This window comes from Bactrocera tryoni, unplaced genomic scaffold (assembly GCF_016617805.1).
Source record: "Bactrocera tryoni isolate S06 unplaced genomic scaffold, CSIRO_BtryS06_freeze2 scaffold_25, whole genome shotgun sequence".
NCBI classification, from domain to species: domain Eukaryota; kingdom Metazoa; phylum Arthropoda; class Insecta; order Diptera; family Tephritidae; genus Bactrocera; species Bactrocera tryoni.
The window spans coordinates 10583324-10590393 of NW_024395977.1; positions in this window are offsets into that span (position 1 = coordinate 10583324).

Consider the following 7070-nt stretch of genomic DNA (forward strand, 5'->3'; position numbering starts at 1 on the left):
TCCACTCCTCTTTCGAGGTTGCTATCAACTCCGGTCTCTTCGTAATGTGGCGACTATATAATTTCTGCTCCAAATAATGCCACACATGCTCGATTACATTCAAATCGGAGGATTGTGGCGGAGTTTCAAGCACGTGAGGGCAATTGTACAGCAGCCAGCTTCGCACAACATAAGCCTTGTGCTTTGGATCATTATCCTGATAAAATATAAAATCTTTTTCCATGTCAAATTTTCGAGCACTTTGCCTTGCACTCGCTTTCAAAATGTTCAAATAAGCCATATTATCCATATTCCCTTCTATTATATGCATTATTCTAGGTCCATCAGCAGATATCGCGCTCCATACCTTTACCGACCCCATGCCATACTTCGCAGTTGGTCATAGGTTAATTTGTTTGAGCTCTGTGTGAGCTTTCTTCAAACATATGACTGCCCATCTGACCGAAATATGTTGAATTTATTCTCGACCGTGTATAAAACATTTTTCCAAAAGGAAAAATCTTTGAGAATATACTGTCTGGGAAAGTTGATCCGTTTCTGATTGTTGACCTTGCTTACAAAAGTTTTTTTCCTCCCAACTTTTCCATTATAATTGTGTTTCCGCAGTACATTCCACACAGTTTCTGGATCTGAACTTTTCCCTAAATACTTCTCCGCTAAGGAAGCTAATTTTGGAGCACTTGTATGAGGATCTTTCTTAATTTGTGCTAAAAGCCAACGCTCATCGGCCTCAGCAAAAATTTTGCATTTACTCGGGTTTGGTCTGTTGCTGAAGTTACTGTTATTTTTGTACCTTTTTATTATATTAAATACTGCTGTCGGAGCTCGATTCACAATTTCACTTATGTATATCACGGGTAGATTTCCCCGATTTTGATAACCGAATGACGGTTTCCTGCTGTTTAACTGTGGTTTGTTTACCTTGTGGTGACATAGATTTGCCATATAGTGTTCCATTATTACTTTGGGGTTAAAATAAATGTTTTTACGAAAAAGTAGTAAATTAAAAAATAAAATATGTGAAACTTACAATATTTTTTATTAATTATTCAAGCTATGATACACACATTTTAAAATAAAATACAAAATATTTGTACTAAATCTTTACGACCAATTATACTGATCGAAACCTCTGCCTTTTTACTGTTCCATTATTACTTTGAGCCACTGTAAATGTGGTATCTGGAAGTGATACACACTTTTTATATGTTCGCTTTATGAAAAATGAATTTTTGATATAATTATAATTTTGAATTTGATTAAACTGTATTTGGAAACATAAGATGATACAACGATTGTCTTTTCAATCCAAACTTTTTGAGATCGTTTCTTCCACTTCTTATTTCTTATTTTCACTGCTATCACGTAGTATATTGTGAAGAATACAGGATACTAGTATCCACTCGTTACAGTATTTTTGGCTACTTTTATTTCGAATTCGAATCCTGTGCTCTTTTAGACTATAAAATCGCTCTTTTAAGAAGCGGAAACAGTGTTCAATTTTTACACGGTATTTGCTATGCTCTTTGTTGAATTTATTTCTTTTAGGTAGTTCAAATTGTTGAGAGTTGCTTCTGTAAGGTGTTATAATAATGTTACTGAGGGGGTAAGCAGAGTCTCCAGAAATCCATTCCTGTCCTGCAAAGAATGTTGGCTGATATTTGTTTAGTGAACAGTTTTTAAATATTTTTGCAACGTGAGTAAAGTCACTGTAGCCAACGACAACATCGCGAATTTGGAGCTTGTAATCGCAAACCATTTTAGCTTTAATTGCATATATGTACATATGTATGTAATTTTATGATTTCGATTTTTATGCAGTGCTTCCACGTAACCTACACAAAATATATAGTACATACGTACATACATATATACGGCACAATTCCGATTTCTTACGCGCCGCGATTTGAAGGTACCGTTGGAAAGAGGAAGTCCTCCTGATTAAAAAAATTTGTAGGGTTATAGGTACCGCAAACGCTTAGTTTACGAGATATTCGACCTTAAAGTTCAAAAATTCGCAAAATTCGAACATTTCAAGAAGCTATTTCACCACGTTAAACACACTTTATTCACATTTATCTCTTCAAATTAATTAAATTGCACTAAAATCTTTTAAATAAATCCACATTTTACACTTTTAGCAGGTTTTTTATATACAAAATCTTTATTTTAAAAATTACATTTTACACTCTTTAAAACCTCATTTGTTTACCAAAAATTACGAAGAAATGGAGCGCTGCCATGTGATGACAAGGCAATTCGCTGAAATTCCTCTTTTTCGCAAAAATTCCTCTATTCATGCATATGGATATTTTCTTTTTTAAATTTATTAAGCAAATAAGTAATACTATATGCATGTATTAGTAATATTATATAATAATATTATATATACATATGTATAAGTAATATTATATAACAATATTACGTAATAAAGTGTAAAGTATACAGTACAGTACGAAAATTCAAATTTTGTTTCAATATGAGTGCATGGTAACCGAAAAATATAACCACTTTATACCCAAAACTCATATTTTAAATATAATAATATATACATATATCGTCACCTAAAATACAGTCATATACGTAATATATAAGTATAATAATATAAGTAATAATACGTAATACAGTGTAAAGTATACAGTACAGTACGAAAACTCAAATTTTGTTTAATTATGAGAGCATGATAACCAAAAAATATTACCCCTTTATATCCAATATTGAAACAAACTTTAAGTTTTCGTTATAAAATGGATAAATTTTGGTTGTTATAACTGTCAGCGATTTCCATTTATTTTTTATGATACATTGGTTTGTATTTTAGATGACGATATATACATATATTATTATATTTAAAATATGAGTTTCGGATATAAAGTGGTTATATTTTTCGGTTATCATGCACTCATATTGAAACAAAATTTGAGTTTTGGATATAAAGTACATAGTTATATTTTTTGGTTATTATATCTGTCAGCGATTTCCATTTATTTTTTATGATACATTGGTTTGTATTTTAGGTGACGATATATATATTATTATATTTAAAATATGAGTTTCGGATATAAAGTGGTTATATTTTTCGGTTATCATGCACTCATATTGAAACAAAATTTGAGTTTTGGATATAAAGTAGTTATATTTTTTGGTTATTATATCTGTCAGCGATTTCCATTTATTTTTTTATGATACATTGGTTTGTATTTTAGGTGACGATATATACATATATTATTATATTTAAAATATGAGTTTCGGATATAAAGTGGTTATATTTTTCGGTTAATCATGCACTCATATTGAAACAAAATTTGAGTTTTGGATATATAAAGCAGCCATATTTTTTCGTTATTACATCTGTCAGCGAGGAACATTTTTTTATGATACATTGGTTTGTATTTTAGGTGACGATATAAATATTATTATATTTAAAATATGAGTTTCGGATATAAAGTGGTTATATTCTTTTCGGTTATCATGCACTCATATTGAAACAAAATTTGAGTTTTGATATAAAGTAGCGTTATTATATCTGGCTGGGCGATTTACATTTTTTTTATGATACGTGGTTTGTATTTTAGATGACGATATATACATACATATTATTATATTTAAAATATGAGTTTCGGATATAAAGTGGTTATATTTTTCGGTTATCATGCACTCATATTGAAACAAAATTTGAGTTTTGGATATAAAGTAGCTATATTTTTTCGTTATTATATCTGTCAGCGATTTCCATTTTTTTTTATGATACATTGGTTTGTATTTTAGGTGACGATATAAATATTATTATATTTAAAATATGAGTTTCGGATATAAAGTGGTTATATTTTTCGGTTATCATGCACTCATATTGAAACAAAATTTGAGTTTTGGATATAAAGTAGCTATATTTTTTGGTTATTATATCTGTCAGCGATTTCCATTTATTTTTTATGATACATTGGTTTGTATTTTAGGTGACGATATATGTATATATTATTATATTTAAAATATGAGTTTCGGATATAAAGTGGTTATATTTTGCGGTTATCATGCACTCATATTGAAACAAAATTTGAGATTTGGATATAAAGTAGTTATATTTTTTGGTTATTATATCTGTCAGCAAAAAGTCAATATGTTTTTTATTTTTAACGTAGAAAGAAGTACTACGCGATTCTACTTCAGTCACCCCGGGTATTCGCTCGGCCAGGGTTATTTTTTTAGAGCGCGGCCGAAGGCCGCCAACGCAGAAAGGAGTACTACGCGATAGTACTTCAGTCACCCTGGGTATTCGTTCGGCCAGGGTTATTTTTGTAGAGTGCGGCCGAAGGCCGCCAACGCAGAAAGGAGTACTACGCGAAAGTACTTCAGTCACCCCGGGTATTCGCTCGGCCAGAGCTATTTTTTTAGAGAGAGACCAATGGCCGCCAAATTCATAATAAGTTCTAGGTGATAGTGTAATAAATGATATTACATTATAATATGCCTATTTTGCTAATAATAGAAATAGAAAAGTCTTAAAAATGCGAATATTTGTAAATTTTTCATTATTTAGTTGATTTTCCACGAAATGTGTAAACACGCACATGACAAGGATTTTCCACGAATTGTGTAAACTCGCACCATGTCAACGATTTTCTAAGAATTTATGAGTTCGAAGAAATATTGCCCCTTAAATAAAACGGCTGTATTTTTCTTTCATTCGATTTTGTAAGCTCGCTGAGTAACCATCGTCTTCTTTCCCCACGATTTTTCACCCCCGATTTTTTTTATATTCCTTTTAAATAATATATACATATATTTTATATTTATTTAAATGAACGTCAAAATGACCTCGTGTGCCCCCATCCCAAAATCCATGAAAACCTGAAAAATTTTTCGATGTTCACGTCGTTTGGACATCTAGTCCAAACGAATGAGCAGTCACTAAAATTTTTCGAAGATGTTAAATTAATCCCGTCAAGAGATTCCATTCCCCCTGTATGCAGTAAGTGTAGGAATCCAATGCGGGTCGAAGAGCACAACCAATCCAAGTTAGGATGGGTTTGGAGGTGCAATTCGAAACCATTAAAAAAGAAAGGTGCGAAAGATTGTCGCCATTATATAAATCCTGCGCAGGGTACATTTTTTGATGGCAATTGTTGCAGATTAGCGCCTAAGGAAATCTTGGCGATAATTTGTTGTTTTGTAACCAAAGTTAATGTGATGACTGTCCATGGTCATCTTAATAACTGGCGCAAACAAAATGATGAGTCTTCCCTAAGCTGTGGAACTATAGTAGATTACTATAGTTACCTTAGGGAAGTAGCCGAAGTAATATGTTCCAATGCAAATTTTTGTATCGGTGGAAAAGGGAAAACGGTGCAGACTGACGAGACGTTTTTAACGAAACGTAAGTACAATCGTGGCCGTTTAACCGATCAAATGACAATAACTGTATTGGGAATACTATGTAAGGAAGACAAGATATGCCGCTTTTTCCGAGTGAATGGAAAAGCAACGCAGATTTGTGGCCTTATATTAAAAAATTCGTTCATCCAGATACTACCCGCATCTGCACTGATGGTGGAAAGCAGTATTATGGAATACAACGAATTTTTGGTGAGAATACCGCTTGCTTAACCACCAATCACAGCATTGAGCAAGGTTATCCCGAAAACACAATCAACGATTTGGAATGCAGAAATCGTTGGTTGAAAATGGGATTAAAAGTCGTCGTAGTCCAAAACTTCTCCATCAATACATGGCTCTGTTTGATTATCGCCAAAACTTCCTTGAGAAGAGTTATCGTGATGATCTAGGATCGCAGATAATGGAGATGCTTATGGACATTGAAAAAGTGTACCCGGGCTATGTGGATGGAATTTTACAGACAGGGATGGAATTAAAAAATTTAGAAGCCCTTACTGTAGAGTCAGAAGATTTGGGTGACATTGTTCCTCCACCAAAACATTCTCGCCCAATGACTATTCAGGATCTCATTGATGATGCACTGTCTGATGAAGATCAAGATGAGGCACTAGAAATTGACGATCCTGAATTCAATCTTAAAGATTATCAATAAATATATTTAACGTACACAGTAATTAATTTAAAATGAATTTAAAAAAATCCAAGATTTGGATAACCGCATCTGTTGATAAACATCCCTGTGGTTCATTTAGGGTATTTTTAAAGCGCGACAAAAGCGAAAGCGGTGTCTACGCCAGTAAAGAAGAAGAAAATTGCATGCGTGTAAATTAATCATAATCTGGTTTTCCTCGTAAATATAAACATTTCAAACTTATCAGCCATGAATTTGACAAGTGATTTTTAAATTCATAAATTTAGGTAAAATATAGCAAAATAAAAGTGAAATGTGAGCTTATTTCAAAGCTTAGAGTGTGTATTTAAATATATGTACGAAGTAAAAAATGTGAAAAAATTTTGTAAAACATAGAGAAATAACATGTTTTCTTAGTGCAAATTTTTGAGCTTTTAATCGTGAATATTTTAAAAAATATTAGTAATTTTTGCATTATTTTTGGATATTCCTCCTCTGGAGAAGCTCCCCTATCCGTACGTACCCCATTTATATGGAAATTCGGTTTTTTTACCCCTCCGCCAAAGTAATCAGAATCGTGCCCAATTTTCTATACAAAAATCGGCTGAAAATAAAAAATGGACAACTAGGGCAAATAATTTTTAAAAAATTTATTGACAATTAAATATAAATGGAAATACATTGAAATTTACTTAAATTTATTGAAATTTCGTTTCGCATTTTTCAGCACTTTCAAATTAATTAATATAAGTAAAATTCACGACATAACCCGCACACGTCTTATTCGCGCAAAATTTCCAACTTATGAAAATTGGCGCAATTATTGACACTTCAATTTTATGTAAAGTTTAAAACATGTTTACATATGAATAAATAATATATTTGATTTTGGCGCAATTATTGACACTTGTCTTAATATACAAAATTGGGCCAAAACGAAACAATGAAATATATAATTATTTTTGCATGTCAATATGCAAATGCCGACGGCAAAACGCAAAGGCATATATTGCACATACATACATACAAGCGAGTTCTTGGTTGA